This window comes from Sapajus apella, unplaced genomic scaffold (assembly GCF_009761245.1).
Source record: "Sapajus apella isolate SASKATOON/1434 unplaced genomic scaffold, GSC_monkey_1.0 scaffold285, whole genome shotgun sequence".
NCBI classification, from domain to species: domain Eukaryota; kingdom Metazoa; phylum Chordata; class Mammalia; order Primates; family Cebidae; genus Sapajus; species Sapajus apella.
The window spans coordinates 123,724-143,080 of NW_022437225.1; the positions used below are offsets into that span (position 1 = coordinate 123,724).

General features: G+C 45.3%; 1 pseudogene; it reads left to right on the forward strand.

Annotated features, from left to right (window-relative positions):
- The first annotated feature begins 5,724 nt into the window (after nt 1-5,724).
- Nucleotides 5,725-6,843, forward strand: LOC116545546 (annotated as a pseudogene).
- Nucleotides 6,844-19,357: the final 12,514 nt, after the last annotated feature.

Below are 19,357 nucleotides of genomic sequence, written 5' to 3' on the forward strand. Positions count from 1 at the left end.
GATAATATATAATTATTTAGGAATGGGGCAAGTGGGGTGTTCTAGGTTCCTAACACTCTCCTTAATTGTGTGATCTTAGATCATTTGGAATCTCTTGGTCTCTGCTTCTTAATCTCTAAAGACATTAGAATGATCTCAAATACTCTAATGCTATAGGATTTTGATCGGATAGAAAGGTAGAAAACTTGCCACCTGAGGACCTCAGTTTGAAATCCAACTCTCTCTCACTTGCTGGAAGGTCTAATGCAAGTCACTCCCAGTTCTGAAGAATGGATTTTTGATCTGCAAAGTAGGGATGATCCTGAGGATTAAAAGAGATAATGGATGTAGAAGTGTTTTAAAAATTTAAGTTCCATGCACTTGTAAGATGTTTCATTTCCTCATAAAAAAGCTGAAGTAGAGGAAGCCAGAAGGAAGTATTATTTTATTTTCATTAATTTAATGAAAAGAAAATTACCTTCTACTCTTCAATGCATTATGAGCCCTGGAAACAGGTTCTTCTATCTTCCAGGCTAGGCTGTAATCTTTTGGGTTATGCCAGGTGGTTATGAGGGAGTGTGTTCTCTTTCTGGGTCCATGAGGGGGTGTAGATTTAAGGGCAAAAATTTTCCCGTGCCATGCCCCCTTCCCATCTCTCTCCATCTGGGAGATTCAATGGTTTACGTTTGAATTTTGTGGGATGGGAAGAAACTAAAAGTCAATCACTCTAGCAGAAGGTATAAAGAACTCCTTTCATTGGCCCAGGATCTTGGAGAAGGTGGGGATTTCTCCCAGGATAAAAGTCCGTGCTTCTTCACCTGCACCCAATTTCCAACTTTCCAGAATCCCTGCCACACGGTGGGAGGTCCCTCTGGGATTTCCCCTCTGGAATCCCCTTCCACGCTTTTCGTGGAAGCCTTTCTCTTCTCCTTTCCTTCTCTTTACCTAAATAAAATCACCTATCTGCAACATTATTTTTGGTCCAAAATTTTACTTTGCAAGCATACAGTGCAGCTGAAGTGGTCCCACCACTTATTCCTTAAGAGGTTGGAGGCCAAGAACCCACAAAATCCAAGAAGAAACCTGGTTATAGTTATTATAATAGAAACTAAAAGCCATATTATTTCACATGTATGCTTTACAACTTATAGAGTTTTTACTGACATGTTATTTAGGCCTCACTTTTTTCCAGTATAAAATACCTTGTTTATGAAGGTACTTTTTAAATGAGACTGTTTTTAGAAATGTGAATGTATAATTTTAGAAACTTCATGCCAATTGTTATTTTTAGGATTGCTTATCACCCTCACCCATGGTGGGTAAAGTTGGTCAAGTAGATCTCTTATCTTTTAACACATGAGTAATTTGTATCTCAGAAAAGCTAAGTGGCTTATCAAATACTCAGCCACTCAGGATGAATCTGTAGAGGCACATCTTATGTCGATGGCTTTTTTTTTTTAAATTTTAAAAACTGTGCTTTAAACCACTGAGATAAAAATGACAATCAAACTAATCAAAATTATTAAATTCTATAAACCCATCTTGTGTTATTTCCTGATGCCAAGTACTAGAGTCATAAAGATGAATAAAATGTTGTTTCTAACCTTGTGTAGCTCATTCGCTGGTGGGGATGGTGGGTCAGGCTAGACATGCAGGTAAATAATTTCAAGATAGTATGATACATCTCTCTGTAGACGTTTATTAAAATGTGCCCTGGGGGGAAAACCATAGACCAAAACATGATCTTCTGATTGAAGTTGTAAAAAAAAGGGAGGGGGTGGGCTTAAGCTTTATGATAGAAGCAGGAAGGGAATTGTTGAGTAGATTATGATGGGCATTGCACAGTGTGCAGAACTGTGTTATGGTTAGGGTTAGGGCTAGGGTTAGGGTTACGGTAGGGTTAGGTTTGGGGTTGGGGGTTAGGGTTAATGGTTATGGTTATGGTTAGATAGATTTTATTCATAAAACTACAGGGAAAGAGAGACTCTAGTATAGAGCTGGGCTCAATTCCATCTACAATCAGAATGAGTGGAGATTTTTAGCCAAAAAACAAAATATAGGCTTGGGGAACATGGATGGATGGAAAATTGACAAGAGGAGACATCAAGTCTGGGAGGATTCTGGCTGAACTGAACTGATGGGATTCTTACCAGAGGCAGGCAGGTAGGCAGTCAGGCATCACCTGGGGGATGGTTGAGGTGAGGAGTTTGATCAGATGTCAGATGTCAGGGGTAAGAAATTCTCTCCTAAACATACTTAACAGTAATCCTATTAAACTGGATTCTGCAGGGAAATACATGACAGGCCTTGTTGGGTAGAAGGCTCAAGGGAGCCTGGTTAAAGTTTGGTCAGGCAAAAAATCTTGATCGGTGTCTTGGCATGGCTTCTTGGAGTTTTCTGGATCTCTGGTTCAATGTCTTTTGTAATTCTTGGAAAACTTTGAGCCATCATATCTTCAAATATTCATTCTGACCTATTTCTTTCCTACTTCTGGGCCTCAATCACATGTGTGCTAGTGTGCTTGGTAGCACTCAGGCTTTTGGATACTGTTTTTTGTTTGTTTGTTTACATGTTTCTGTGTCCCATTGTGGGTCATTTTACTGGCCTATCAAATTTCATGGTTTTCTCCTCAGCCATAGAATTGACTAATAATCCCACTGAAGAAAGTCTTCACATGTTTTGCCACGTTTTCTCATATCTATGATTTCCTTTTTATCTTTTTCACACAACTTCTCTCTCTCGGCTGAAATTCCCCCTGTATTCAGGCATGTTGCCACCTTTTCCACTGGAGCATATGTTAGTGATACATCCATTTATTTAATTATTAGTTTACTCTTTTTTTTTTTAACTATTTACTTGTAAATTTTTATTTATCTGTATCTTTGTCATAAAGAGTCTGTCTCCATATTTTGGTGTTTGCTGACAGGTTCTGAGTTTCAGCCCTCTTTCCCTCTGCCTAACATTTGGACTGGCTGATAAGAAAGCCCAGGTTTCCCTCCTCTGGTGCTTGCAGGAGGTTCAAACCATGTAAGACCTTCCTGTGCACAGGAATCTTCACCCGGGGCCATCCCTTACCACCATGAATCCTCAGGACTATCCCAGCTCTCTCAAGCCAATTTTGGGCCTGCATGGGAAATCTGTCCTGATCTCCCCAGAGTGCCTCATTATGTGGGTAAAATAAACCTTTTAATACTCTCCTGTGGTACGTGTTGGCCTCATTAGTTTCAACATGTGAACCAAAATTGGGGTGAGAATCCGTCCTCCATAGAGAGTGGCCAGAACTGACAGCAAGTTTCAATATTTAAGTCATCTCTAAGTCTGGTCCTGTTGATTATTGTGTCTGTTGACAGTGGTGGGTGTGTGTGTGTGTGTGTGTGTGTGTGTGTGCATCTTATAATCTCTGAATGCCAGACTCCTGCCCAGAGCAGCAGGGCCTGAGGCACATGTGGTAATGCACGGCCTTCAGCTCCCCTCCTCTCAGGCCTCGGTGTGGTGCTGAGTCAGTCTGGTCAGAGGTGAGCTGGGCTTGAGCTGTGTTGTCCATGGCACCCTTCCTGGCCTCATTGGCTTCAGGTGCCTTCAGTGTGACCTTATGTGACCTTGTGGGGCACTATCTTCAGCCTTCCCTGTGCATCTGCACCCACTGGCGGCCCTGGGGCTTTTTCTCCTCAACCTACTGTGTCTGGTGGTCTCCTGGGGGCTGAAAGTTGAGGGTGGGCAGACTTGGTTCTCCAGGCAGCCCCAGTCTGAGAAGCCCACATTGCTGGGACGCACAGTCCAGGCTTTCTCGGCCACCTGCCCTTCCTCTCACCACAGCTCCCCGCTGCCCGTGTGGGTGGTGGGTCCTGTGGGGGATGAAGGGGATCCTCAGGGGTCTGAGTGCAGCCGTTTCATGCTTCTCCTCCAGGAGTGGGCACTTCCCCTTCACCTCTCCCGCCGCAGCCCATCTGCCTGCGAACTGCTGACAGCTGGTCTGCTGCCCCCACCGGGTGGCATCAGCTCCGCAGGCGGGAAAGGCCTGGGTGGGCTCCGCGCCTTTCCTCTAGCTGAGCGCGCCCCGCCTGCACCCAGGAGCGTCCTGGGAGCCGCCCGCCAGTCCGCAGGGCCAGTGGAGCTCACGGCGGCTCCTGCAGGGGACGCGCTCCGGGCGCACACGGCTCGCCGGCCTCTGCAGCCTCGGGGCGGCCCGAGTGGCGTCCGCCTTTGTCAAACGCCGGATGGGAGTCCTCCTGGGCGTGCGGCGCCTTCTCCTCTGCGCCTGCTCCACGCGAGCCTGGGCTCCGGCCTGCGCTGGGGTCGTTCAGCGCGGTCCAGGCTGCTCGGCTGCCCGGGACTGCGCAGCGGCTTTGGGAGAACTATGGTCTGATGGCTTTCCGGGCCTTTTCGCTGTTGGGTTGGAGGGACACCTCCCGGCTTCTCTGTCCTCGACTGGCCGCTGATTTCCACTCCTGACCTGTGGAGGCCATCTCCCAGGACAGGGAGGCTGATGAACACCATACTGAGTGCAGAGGCTCCGCAGACCGGCGCGGGCAGCTTGGCCTTGTCCCGGGGCTTTCTCACCCTGAGCTGTCCTGTCTGCAACGTAGAAGCATCACCTTTCCCCTTTTCATAACTTGGAAGCTTTGGAGGACCAAGTGACGCATAAGTTATGAAAAAGTTCCCTGTTAAACTCTTACGCTTAGCTGTAAGTAAATCACTCTACACGTTAGTGGTTGCTGTGATTTTATTCCACATGGAAAGTAAAAGTCTGGAGAGAATGACTTCTACCAGGAATCCAGATCTTATCCGTCCCTTCAGAAGACGGTTCGGTATTTTAAGCATTTTCCTTTACGTTAGTTTATGCACTCATTCCACCTACACACTAAAACGTTTCTTGATAAAACACCAATTTGAGGAATTCATGGATCCCTGACTGAAGCTAGGAGCCCCTTCTCTGAGACCTAAGTGCTTTTTTGAGGTAGGACATGATTAAATGACTAAATCTGTAACAGGCAGGGGTGCTGTGGCTGCTCAGAGGTGAGGCAGTGTCTGGGGGTCTCCAGCTGAAGGTGGAGGAATGATGGAAGCTGCTCTGCAGAGGAAGGGATGCTGGATAGGACCCTCAGCTGTCCGGGGAGGTCTCTGAGAGGCAGGGGAGGAGGGGGAGTACACTGGCAGGCTGTCTGCTGTCTTTAATGGGGATCAGCTTCCTCAGGACTGGACGAGGTCCTGGTGGACTGAGCTATCTGGTGGGCACAGGGAACCAGTCATTCAGAGTAGGAAATTATCCCACTGCTCTAATCTGAGGCTATTGCAGAAAATAGAGAGTGAACCATTATAGTTTTGGCAAATATGTGGATTAGTACACGAGAGATTCAGCTGCAAAAGTGGGAGTTACCACTGGATCCATGTCCACATGACCAGGGCTAAGACCCCTGACTGCCACATATCCCACCCAATGTTGGTGAGCCTGTGTCCAGGGTGACATGTATTCAGTAGACAGCATGGCAGAGGCAGCCACTGTATGACATCCTCCCACTGGCCAGGATGTCCTGGCACCACCCACATGCCTGTCTGTCTCATTCTCTTGCACCCCAAAGAAGAGAGAAGACCAAAAGTTCCCAACTTAATTACACCATGTCAGAGGTTTCTGAAGGCAGGAGCATCTTCACTGGAGATACGTTCTTAATCTTCTAGTGACACAGACACTGAAATGGCTTCCTGAAAATTCTCATTAAAAAGTAAGGATTCAGGCCACCATTTGAGAGCAGAAGAGTCAGGTTCTGGGACAGCTGGAGGCAGTGGTGGTGACTGGAATAACTTTTCCAAAGGAAAGCTGTTTTGTGAACTGTCCTCTCCAGTAGAGATGGCCAATGGGCTTTGTAACAGTGCCAGACTGGCTTCCTATTGCCCAGGATTTTGCTCTTTAGTTAAAAAGGTTGTCAATTGCAAAGACTTTTCAACTGCAAGATCATCAGGTTCCGAAGAGTCTCACGTGGCCTCTGCACCTCCAGATACATGCTTTCAAACAGTGTGGACTGATGAAACTATGCGACCTTTTGGACCTCAACATAGAGGTTCCAGCTTCCTGGGAACATAGGTTTTGATTGTCACCTCAATGGGACTGGTTCACTGAAGAAAGCCTGGTTCATAAAACTTTGCCTGGTATTCTAGCAGAACCTTTATCAGGTGAAAGACAAGTTTGTGATGGCACAATGTGTGAATGAATTTGAGGGTAATGAGGCACCTGTTGAACACAAAATTAACAGCATAGAAACCTACTTTGAAAGTGCCAGAGTAGAGTGTGCAATGCAGGTATGCCCAGAATTGCTGCAAGAGATTTTGAATCACTGTTTCCAGAAGTCCCTAAAAGCAAACTAATGATTCTGACTGTAACACAAAAAACTAAGAATGATATGATTTGTTGGAATGAAGAAGTAGAAATTGAAAGAGAAGTTCTCTTAGAAAAATTCATCAGTGGTGCCATGGAAATTTGCTATGCTCTTTGACCTGAGGAATATTGGGCTGACTTTATTGACCCATCATCTGGTTTGGCATTTTTTGGGCCATATACAAACAACACTCTTTTTGAAACAGATGAATGCTACTGACATTTAGGATTCTCTGTCGATGACCTTGGATGCTGTAAAGTGATTTGTCATAGTCTCTGGGGTACCCATGTAGTTGTGGGAAGTATCTTCACTAATGCAACACCAGATAGCCATATTATGAAGAAATTAAGTGGAAATTAGCAAAAATGTCCATTTATTTGCTGCATTATTTGTATGTAATATTTGGGTTGAACTGTAAACTCTTTCAGACTAAAGTTTTTAGAAGATACTTATTTCTAAGTATTTATTTCAATATTTATGAATTCACAACATTGGCAAGTGATTTGGGATTTTAAAATTGCAAATATGGCCGGGCGCGGTGGCTCAAGCCTGTAATCCCAGCACTTTGGGAGGCCAAGGCGGGTGGATCACGAGGTCAAGAGATCGAGACCATCCTGGTCAACATGGTGAAACCCCGTCTCTACTAAAAATACAAAAAATTAGCTGGGCATGGTGGTGCGTGCCTGTAATCCCAGCTACTCAGGAGGCTGAGGCAGGAGAATTGCCTGAACCCAGCAGGCGGAGGTTGCGGTGAGCCGAGATCACGCCATTGCACTCCAGCCTGGGTAACATGATTGAAACTCCATCTCAAAAAAAAAAATAAAAAAATAAAAATAAAAATAAAATAAAATAAAATAAAATTGCAAATGTTCATCATTCATATTATAATTGAATGCACATTGAGCACATCCACATTGTATAAGAACGTGGTAATTAGCATGTAACCAGGGTATGATCTGCTGTGGTTATTTCTCCCCTTTATTGGGAAAAAGCCTCAGTTTTAATTATTTTCTTTAAAAAATAAATCCCACATTTGGTTATGAAAATAAGGTAAGGGTTCGTGAGTCAGAATTCTGAAACATACACACTGTGGCTGATGCTGTGCTAGTATCACTCATTCCTCAATTGCAAGTATGAATGATGTGTGTGAAAATCTCATCTTCCCAAGACAGGTGTGCTAAGATTGTTCTGTCTCATTGTGGAAAGTTTCAGGTACAAAGTATATGACAAAATCCTGTTCCATTAGGTTGAATAATTGGCCATGGGAAGATTTAGGAGGGGAGAAATGTTCCGGAATTTCTGAGACAAAAGTACGGAAATGAGGAGACCTGTCTGCATGCATATCTATTTCTGTGTGAATATGAAGTCTGTTGAGGGGCATCAGACTATTCAGAGAAGCAGAAATACTTTTTAAGATGGCAATGTATACCACTTGCCTTCACTGTGTCCTTGTGCAAAGCAATGAGTGGGAAAGGGACTCGGATGTCCTGCAATTTCATTCCGTGTTGGGCTAATGCCACTGCTCCTTAATCTGTCCTCCATAAAATTGTGAAATTATTTTCTTTAAGAGTCCTCAATAATTTGTTTTGCCATCTTTAAAACATGCATTTCCTACATCAATCGTAAAAAATAGAGAGGAAAGGAATGGGACCGATGACAGGTGATGTAATTCAGTCCTCCAGTTGCTGGGGTTTTCATAAACCTTTTGCGTGGCCCTGAACTTCAGGCTGAGTTATGGGCGCCGGTTCCTCACTCTGGACCTATTATATCCACTGTCTTATTGCAGTGCCCGCACCTATTTTATGAGTGAAAAGCAAGGACGAAATTAGGATGACACTATCTGTATTGCAGCTGGAGGTGGAATGGGGTTTTACACAGAATCCATTGTGTGAGATGCCTGTTGCTTGTTATCACTTGGTATGTTAGGAGACTTTACATTGGTTCAACTGGCTCCAAGTTTCTTAGTCCATGATTCCTCACTGGGCTCCAGCGAGTTTCTGGCCTCTTATAGAGAAGCACCTGGGTTGCAGTGGATTTGAGCATTTTTGTAGGAATTGGAGTGGAAGTGCAGCCACTTGTGTTTCTGAATGGCCACATGAAGCACAAGGTGAAAGCAATTTTACCACTGGTGGAGAATGATCATCTCAGACCACATCCCTCAAGGGTTGCCCCACTTCCTCCAACATTCCAAGTTCCCTCCTTCACTTTGTGCACATGAGAGCCGCCTGGGCCTCGCTGGGCTCAGGGGTGGGGTGGGGGGGATGAGTTGTCATAGGCACGGCTCTGGGGTCTCCCTTATGCCTGCAGCCCCCACATCTGTCTTCTCTGCTCACTCCCCGCGGCCTCCAGGCTGTCGTCTGTTGTTTGAGGTTGGAGTTCCTCATTTTCTGGGTTGCCAGGGAGAGTATCGGTCCATTGAGCCAGAAGCAGACCCCCAGCACAGGATGGCAGTTTCTCATGACATCAGGGATTGGCCTGGCTTTGAAGGCATGGCTGGCAGTGGTGGGGCTGTGTTTGTGGGACATGGAAGCTGGGGCATGGGGAGCCCTTCACGAGATATGTTCTAGTTGCTCTGGTGAGAGGTGAGAGGGTCACACCAGGGGAATGGGAGGAGGCGAGTGTGGCAGGGAGGGTGTAGAGCAAGAGAAGACTTACATTGGAGGGAGAGAAGAGCTTTGTGGCTCAGGCATCTGAAAGGTCAGGAAGAGCCATGTAGAGTGAGAGGGACAAAGAGGAGAGGCTGTCTCCATCCATGGGACCCCGATGGAGGATGGAATTGCACCATAGTTGCTTAGGCAGGGACCATTGCAAAGGGAAGTCAGCTCAGGGGAGCCTGCGGCTGAAGAATGATTCCAGCATGGGGCTACAGAGGCTGACATTTCTTGCTGTGGGTGATTTAATGTTGGGCCTCAATATTTCACCTCCCCACCCCTGGAAGAACATGACACATCCACATCCTCACCAGGGCCCAAGGGAGGGTGGATGGACTTATCCATCCCAGATGTGTTGCTCATGGCCGGGTGACTTGCTTATGCCAACAAGACTTTAACAGACATGGCACAAGCAGAAGCCTGAACTGTGTGGGTCCTGCCAGGCCTGCCCTCTAATACTTTTGATTTTTCCCATGAGATGGGCATGCCCCAGATAATTATGGCTCCAGCTGCAGGAGGAGGGGCATGTGGAGCACTCATGGTTCCAACCTCAGCCCAGAGTCAAGCCCAGATTAGATCAGCCTAAGCCCAGCCAGGCTGCAGGTGCAGGAGTAAAAAAGCAAACGCTGACTGCCTGTGACATTGACTTTCAAAGGGGTGTGTCCTGTGATGTGCCGCAACCAACAAAAATGAAGGTATTTCTCTGTCAGTCAGGTGGGAAATAATTATCGACAACGTGCTGGGGAGGTGGAGTGATTTGAGTAGATTTGCTCCCTGCTTTCAAGGGGTGTCTTTTCCAGAGGGGCAGACAGAGGATGGATGCATACATGTAAATTATTCTATTGGCTGGTGCAGCAGTCATTGCAGTTTTTGCCATTAATAGCAACGGGGGAAAAAAGCGGGGAGGAGCTGGTGCTGCAGTTAATTAAAAGTAATGGGAAAACCGCAATGACTTCTGCACCAAACTAATAGAATAATGACAGGTCTACAAAACGTGGCAGTGGGAAAGTTCCGAGGGCTGGGATAGTGTCTGGACTCCTGGAGTCAGGAGATAGGGGTTGGTGACCTACCCAGAGTTAGTCCAAGGGACGGGGGGTGAGCAGGGAATGATATTTCAGTGGAGACACCAAGGATGAATGACGATTAGAAAAGGAAACCCAGGTGGTGAGGGGGGAAGTGTTTCCGGCACAGAGAACAGCCTATGCAAAGGCCCGGGGGTGGAAGGGCACTGAGTGTTCATCAACTTGAGGGATGACCAGCAGGCTGGAGCTGAGCAGGCCGAGAGGAGGATGGGGATCCTGGGAAAGGCACCCAGGCAGAGGGCACAGAGGGGGAGAGGCCCGGAGTCAGGCCTGAGTCTGTGTGGTTTGAGGAACTGACAGAGGCCAGTCCAGCAGTAAAGGAATAGCCAAGGGAGACCATGAGGCCAGGGCAGAGGGCAGGGCCATGCTGGGCACGTGGGCTGTGACAGGAGCTGGCATTTGTGCTCTGGTAACCAGAATGAGCTGAAAAATTTTAAGGAAGGGAGTCACATTGGGGTTAATGTGTATTCTGGGAACCTCAGCAAAGTAAATTCATAGTTTGAAGTTCATAAGACTTTAATGCAGAGAGAGAGAAAGAAGATTCTTTCTACAGCTGTGTGATGATATTAAAACTATTACTATGTTTTTAAATGTTATTTCAAACAGTGTATTTCCATCTGACATTGGGTTCTACCCAATGCAAGGTTCATGGAAAGTAGAAAAGTTAACCGACTTGCAAGAATATAAAAGAGACATTAATTTGAAAGCAAAACATTTATTCATTTATTTCTGCTGTGGTTTTGTTGACTGCTGAATTTCATAAGAAGGGATTGTTCAGGAGGGTCCTGAAGCTGGAGACCGAGGAGGAGCTGTTCTTACTTTATGAGGGTCTGACAGCTGCAGTCAACAGCAGGAGGTGTTCTTACTTTAGTTTCAGGGTCACATAGCTTGAGGCCTCGGCAGGAGCAGTTCTTACTTTAGTTTGGGGTGGTGCAGCTGCAGACCTCGGCAGGAGCAATTCTTACTTTAGTTTGAGGACCACACAGCTGGGGATCTGTGCAGGAGCAGTTCTTACTTTAGATTGAGGGCCACAAAGCAGGGGACCTGGGCAGGAGCAGTTCTTTTTGTAGTTTGAGGGCCACACAGCTGCAAACCTGGGCAGCATTTGTTCCTAGTTTAGTTTGAAAGCTGCTCAGCTGCGGACCTGGGCAAGAGCAGTTCTTCCTCTCATTTAGGGCTGCACATCTGGGGACCTCGGCAGGAGCAGTCCTTTTGTTTGAGTGCCATGCAGTTGGGTGTCTGTGCAGGAGTGGTTCTTACTTTAGGTTGAGGGCTGCAAAGCTGGTGAATTGGGCATGAGCAGTTCTTAGTTTAGTTTCAGGGCCGTGCAGCTGCGGATCTTGGCAGGAGCAGGTCTTACTTTTGTTTGAAGACTGCATAGATGGAGATCTGTGCAGGAGTGGTTGTTACTTTAGGTTGAGGGCTGCAGAGCTGGGGACCTGGGCAGGAGCAGTTCTTCTCAATTCAGTTTAAGGGCCACGCAGATGCGGACCTTGGCAGGAGCAGTTCTGACATTTGTTTGAGCGCTGCACAACTGGGGATCTGGGCAGAAGCAGTTCCTACTTTAGTTTGAGGGACTGTAGCTGTGGACTTGGGTAGGAACACTTCTGTTTGTAGTTTGAGGGCCATGCAGCTGCTGACCAGGCCAGGAGCAGTTCTTAGTTTAGTTTCAGCACCATGCAGCTGTGGACCTGGGCAGGAACAGTACTTACTTTTGTTTGAGGGCTGGGCACCTGGCGATCTAGGCAGGTGCAGTTCTTACTTTAGTTTGAGGGCCGCACAGATGTGGACCTGGGCAGGAGCAGTTCTTACTTTAGTTTGATGGCTGTGCAACTGCGGACCTAGGCAGGAGCAGTTCTTACATTAGTTTCAGGGCCATGCAACTGTGGACCTGGGCAGGAGCAGTTCTTACTTTTGTTTGAGGGCCATGCAGCTGCAGACCTGGGCAGGAGCATTTCTTACTTTAGTTAGAGGGCCGCATAGCTGTGGACCTGGGCAGGAGAATTTCTTTAGTTAGAGGGCTGCACAGCTATGGACCTGGGCAGGAGCAGTTCTTACTTTTGTTACAGGTCCCTGAATGTGCAGACCTTGGCAGGAGCAGGTCTTATGTTTGAGGGCCATGCATCTGTGGATCTGGGCAGAAGCAGTTCTTACTTTAGTCCACGCAGGTGAGGATCTGTGCAGGAGCAGTTCTTACTTTTGTTTGAGAAGCGCGCAGCTGGGGATCTGGGCAGGAGCAGTTCTTACTTTAGGTTGTGGGCTGCACAGCTGGGGACCTAGGCAGGAGGAGTTTTTTTTTGTAGCTTGAGGGCCACACTGCTGTGGACCTGGGCAGGAGGAGCTCTTATTTTAGTTTCAGGACCTTGGCAGGGGCAGTTCCTACTTTTGTTTGATGGCTGCACAGCTGGGGATCTGGGTAGGCGTGGGTCTTACTTTAGTTTGAAGGCTGCCCAGCTGCAGACCTGGGTAGGAGCAGTTCTTACATTAGTTTCAGGGCCATGGAGCTGTCAACCTCGGCAGGAGCAGTTCTTTCTTTAGTCCACGCAGCTGGGGATCTGTGCAGTGGCAGTTGTTACTTTAGGTTGAATGCCATGCAGCTGGGTACCTTGGCAAGAGCAGTTCTTGCTTTAGTTTGAGGGCCGTGCAGTTGTGGACCGTGGCACAACAATTCTTATTTTACTTGAGGAACGTGTAACTGCGGATCTGGGCAGGAATAGTTCTGTTTGTGGTTTGAGGACCACGCAGCTGCTGACCTGTGCAGGGGCAGTTCTTACTTTGGTTTGAGGGTTGCACAGCTGCGGACCTGGGCAGGAGTGGTTGTTGATTTAGTTCGAGTTGGAGATCCTGGAGAATTCGGTGCTGCTGTTGTAGAGTGAGGGTCGGTTAGCTGGAATGCTGGGGAGGAGTCAATGATGTTGTTATGTCTGAGGTTCTTGGAACTAAATATGGAGCCAAAGTTGGGGAAGAGGAGAGAGAGAGTCAAAGGAGGGCACCTGAAATTGCAGAGGTAGCTGTACACCAAGCAAGCTACGCCTGGGAGTGTCTCAGTTCTTGGTATCAATGCATTTTGTTTCCTCCTACACAGTAGGGATTTATTTCCTGTCTCACAAGACAGAAAGACCCTGCCCAAGTTCATTCCATCTGGAATGAACAAATCTAGCTTCTGTAAAAAAAGTGTTTCTAACATGCTGAATGGAAACATAGATGCAAGTCCCTTAGTTGAAGGCAGCCACACTAGAGCTGTTTCACAGAGATATTTCTACTTTGTTTTAAAGGCAGTCTTGGAGGGGGAGGATCCAAGATGGCCGACTAGGAACAGCTCAGGATTGCGGCTCCCAGTGAAAGCGCAGAGCGTGAGTGAATGCTCCATTTCCAGATGGATTTTTATTGCCCACAGATTAGGAGATTCCCAGGCGGAGGAGCCCCATGGGTCAACAGCGCAGCTGTTTTGGCTGGCGAGGCTGTTTTGATTGGCGTGGCTGCTTTGGCTGGCGAGGCTGTTTTGGCTGGCGCAGCTGCTTTGCTGGCGCCCTGGTGCGGCGGTTCTCCATACAAAATACACTAGTCTGGGTGCTCTTTTAGCTGGCGCTTGGAGCCCCAGGAAGGTACAGTTGCCCATTCATCTGATTAAAAAGGGGACTGAAACAGGGAGCCAGGCCAGGAGATTCCCAGGCAAAAAAAACACCAAAATCTCAGCACTGCTGTTTGACCGGGCACAGTGAGTTGCAGCACAGGAATTCACACAGATCCCGGCGCTTTTTCAACAGATGACTGAAATACCTGGGAGAGAGTCAACCGTTCAACTAAAAAAAAAAAAAAAAAAAAAGGCTCAGAGTCAGGGAGCCAGGTGATCAGGCTCGGCTGGTCCCACTCTCCCTCACAAACACAAAAAAACAACAATTGGAAATGCTCTGGGTTGAGAGTTTCACAGCAAGCACAGCTGAATCCAGGACGGTCCAGCTCTGTGGGGCAGGGGCGTCTGCCATTACCAAGGAACTCCACCACTAAGAGGTAGTCTTGCCATTGCTGAGGCAGCCTGCCATTGCCAAGGCAACCCACCACTGCAGAGGCAACCTGCCATTACAGAGAGAGTCTGCCATTACAGAGGCAGGCTACCATTGCCGAGGCAGTTCTAACTACACCCATATAAACAGGACTGCAGGGAAGATCACATGGCAGCTGGGCGGAGCCCAAAGCAGCTCAGCAAAGCCTCTGCAGGCAGACAGTGACTAGGCTGCCTCCTCGCTGGGCAGGGCAGCCCTGAAAAAAAATTTTTAAAAAGGCAGCAGCACACCAGAAACTCATAAATAAAACCCTAAGTCCCTGGGACACAGCACCTGGGGTTAAAAAAAAAAAGGGAGTTTATGAGTTCTGCTGCAGCAGACCTAAACGTACCTACCCAGCAACTATGAATGAACAACGGAGCTCATAGCTCAGCACTTGAGCTCCAATAAAGGACAGACTGTCTCCTCAAGCAGCTCCCTGACCCCCATATATCCAGGAGTCACATGATAAAGGAGAGAACAGACTCACATTTGGCAGGTATCCTTCTGGGACAAAGATAGCAGAAGAAGAAACTGGTAGCAACCCTTACTGTTCTGCAGCTGCTGCAGGTGATCCCCAGGCAAGCAGGGCCTGGAGTGGACCTCAGCAGTCCTACAGCAGAGGGGCCAGACTGTTAGAAGGAAAACTAAGAAACAGAAATAACTTCATCATCCACAAACTGGAAGTTCACTCAGAGACCCAATCTGAAAGTCAGCAACTACAAAGACAATAGGTGGATAAATCCACAAAATGGGAAGAAACCAGTGCAAAAAGGATGAAAATGCCTGAAACCAGAAAACCTCTCCTCCTAAAAGGGATCACAACTCCTCACCAGCAAGGGAACAAGGCTGGATGGAGAACGAGTGTGATGAAATGGCAGAATCAGACTTCAGAAGGTGGGTACTAAGAAAATTCTGTGAGATAAAAGAACATGTTCTAACCCAATGCAAAGAAACTAAGAACGTTAAAAAAAGATTTGACGAAATGCTAACGAGAATGGACAACATAGAGAGGAATATAAGTGAATTGATGGAACTGAAAAACACAACACGAGAACTTCGCGAAGTATGCACAAGTTTCAACAGCCGAATTGACCAAGCAGAAGAAAGGATATCAGAGGTCGAAGATCAACTCAATGAAATAACATGAGAAGGCAAGAGTAGAGAAAAAAGAGTAAAAAGAATGAACAAACTCTCCAAGAAATGTGGGACTATGTGAAAAGACCTAATCTACATTTGATAGGTGTACCTGAATGTGATGAAGAGAATGAATCCAAGCTAAAAAATACTCTTCAGGATATTATCCAGGGAAACTTCCCCAATCTAGCAAGGCAGGCAAATATTCAAGTCCAGGAAATACCGAGAACACCACAAAGATATTCCTCAAGAAGAGCAACACCAAGGCACATAATCGACAGATTCACCAGTGTTGAAATTAAGGAGAAAATGCTAAGGGCAGCCAGAGAGAAAGGTCGGGTTACCCACAAAGGGAAGCCGATCAGACTCCCAGCAGATCTCTCAGCAGAAACCCTACAAGCCAGAAGAGAGTGGGGGCCAATATTCAACATCCTTAAAGAAAAGAATTTTGAACCCAGAATATCATACCCAGCCAAAATAAGCTTCATAAGTGAAGGAAAAATAAAATCCTTTGCGAACAAAAAAGTACTCAGTGATTTCATCACCACCCAACCTGCTTTATAAGAGCTCCTGAAAGAGGCTCTACACATATAAAGGAACAACCAGTACCAGTCACTTCAAAAACATACCAAATGGCAAAGAGCATCAACACAATCAAGAATCTACATCAACTAATGGGCAAAACAGCCAGCTAGCATCAAAATGGCAGTATCAAATTCACACATAACAATATTAACCCTAAATGTAAATGGACTAAATGCCCCAATCAAAAGACACAGACGGGCAAATTGAGTAAAAAGCCAAAACCCATCGGTGTGCTGTATCCAGGAAAACCATCCCACATGCAAGGATGCACAAAGGCTTAAAAGAAAAGAGATGGAGGAAGATTTACCAAGCAAATGAAGAGCAAAAAAAAAAAAAAAAGCAGGAGTTACAATTCTCATCTCTGATAAAATAGACTTTAAAGCAACAAAGATCAAAAGAGACAAAGAAGGACATTACATAATGGTAAAAGGATCAATGCAACAAGAAGAGCTAACAATCCTAAATATATATACACCCAATACAGGAGCACTTAGATACATAAGGCAAGTTCTTAATGACTTACAAAGAGACTTAGACTCCCACACAATAATAGTGGGAGACTTTAACACCCCATTGTCAATATTAGACAGATCAACCAGACAGAAAATCAACAAGGATATCCAGGACTTGAACTCAGACCTGGACCAAGCAAACCTAATAGACATTTACAGAACTCTCCACCCCAAATCCACAGAATATACATACTTCTCTGCACCACATCACACCTACTCTAAAATTGACCACATAATTGGAAGCAAATCACTCCTCAGCAAATGCAAAAGAACGGAAATCATAACAAACAGTCTCTCAGACCACAGTGCAATCAAGTTAGAACTCAGAATGCAGAAACTAACTAATAATCGCACAGCTTCATGGAAACTGAACAACTTGCTCTTGAATGTTGACTGGATAAACAATGAAATGAAGGCAGAAGTAAAGATGTTCTTCGAAACCAACGAGAACGAAGACATAACATACCAGAATCTCTGGGACACATTTAAAGCAGTCTCTAGAGGAAAATATATAGCAATAAGTGCCCATATGAGAAGTAAGGAGAGATCTAAAATTGACACCCTAGCATCAAAACTGAAAGAGCTAGATGAGCAAGATCAAAAAAACTCAAAACCTAGCAGAAGACAAATAACTAAGATCAGAGCAGAACTGAAGGAGATAGAGACACAAAAAACCCTTCAAAAAATCAATAAATCCAGGAGCTGGTTTTTTGAAAAGATCAACAAAATAGACAGACCACTAGCCAGATTAATAAAAAAGAAAAAGAGAATAACCAAATTGATGCAATAAAAAACAATAAAGGGGATATCACCACAGATTCCACAGAAATTCAAACCATCATCAGATATTATTACAAACAACTCTATGCCTATAAACTAATAAACTTGGAAGAAATGGATAAATTGCTGGACACTTGCCTCCCCCCAAGCCTAAACCAGGAAGAAGTTGCAACCCTGAATAGACCAATAACAAGGTGTGAAGCTGAGGCAGCAATTAAGAGCCTACCACCCAAAAAAAGCCCAAGTCCAGATGGGTTCACAGCTGAATTCTACCAGACATACAAAGAGGAGCTGGTACCATTCCTTCTGAAACTATTCCAAATAATCCAAAAAGAGGGAATCCTTCCCAAATCATTTTATGAGACAAACATCATCCTGATACCAAAACCCGGCAGAGACTCAACAAGAAAAGAAAACTTCAGGCCAATATCCATGATGAACATAGATGCAAAAGTCTTCAATAAAATACCTGCAAGCCAATTGCAACAGCATATCAAAAAGCTTATCCACCATGATCAAGTAGGCTTCATCCCAGGGATGCAAGGCTGGTTCAACATATGCAAGTCCATAAATGTAATTCACTACATAAACAGAACCATAGACAAAAATCACATGATTATCTCAACTGATGCAGAGAAGGCCTTCGACAAAATCCAACAGCCCTTTATGCTAAAAACCCTCAATAAACTAGGTATTGACAGAAGGTATCTCAAAATAATAAAAGCTATTTACGACAAACCAACAGCCAATATCATACTGAATGGGCAAAAAGGTGGAAACATTCCCTTTGAAATCTGGCACTAGACAAGGATGCCCTCTCTCACCACTCCTATTCAATATAGTACTGGAAGTTCTAGCCAGAGCAATCAGGCAAGAAAAAGAAATAAAGGGTATTCAAATAGGAAAGGAGGAAGTCAAATTGTCTCTATTTGCAGATGACATGATTATATATCTGGAGGACCCCATTGTCTGAGCCCAAAATCTCCTGAAACTGATAAGCAACTTCAGCAAAGTCTCAGCATACAAAATCAATGTGCAAAAATCACAAGCATTCCTATACACCAATAACAGACTTAAAGAGAGCCAAATCAAGAATGAACTACCATTCACAATTGCTATAAAGAGGATAAAGTACCTAGGAATACAACTAACAAGGAACTTAAAGGACCTCTTCAAGGAGAACTACAAGCCACTGCTCAATGAAATAAGAGAGGACACAAACAGATGAAGAAACATTCCATGTTCATGGTTAGGAAGAATCAATGTTGTGAAAATGGCCATACTGCCCAAAGTAATTTACAGATTCAATGCTATCCCCATCAAGCTACCAATGACCTTCATCACAGAACTGGAAAAAAACACCTTAAAATTCCTATGGAACCAAAAGAGAGCCCACATAGCCAAGTCAATTCTAAGCAAAAAGAACAAAGCGAGAGGCATCACACTACCGGACTTCAAACTATACTACAAGGCTACAGTAATCAAAACAGCATGGTACTGGTACCAAAACAGAGATCTAGACCAATGCAGCAGAACAGATGCCTCGGAGGCAACACAACGTATCTACAACCATCTGATCTTTGACAAACCTGACAGAAACAAGCAATGGTGAAAGGATTCCCTGTTTAATAAATGGTGTTGGGAAAACTGGCTAGCCATGTGCAGAACGCAGAAACTGGATTCCTTCCTGACACCTTACACTAAAATTAACTCCAGATGGATTAAAGCCTTAAACATGAGACCTAACACCATAAAAACCCTAAAAGAAAATCTAGGCAAAACCAGTCAGGACATAGGTGTAGGCAAGGACTTCATGACCAAAACACCAAAAGCATTGGCAACAAAAGCCAAAATAGACAAATGGGACCTAATCAAACTCCACAGCTTCTGCACAGCAAAAGAAACAGTCATTAGAGTGAATTGGCAACCAACAGAATGGGAAAAAAATTTTGCAGTCTACCCATCTTACAAAGGACTGATATCCAGAATTTACAAAGCACCAAAAAAGATTCACAAGAAAAAAACAAGCCCATTCAAAAGTGGGCGAAGGATATGTATAGACACTTTACAAAAGAAGACATACATGAGGCCAACAAACATATGAAAAAAATGCTCATCATCACTGGTCATTAGAGAAACGCAAATCAAAACTACATTGAGATACCATCTCACACCAGTTAGATTGGCAATCATTAAAAAATCTAGAGACAACAGATG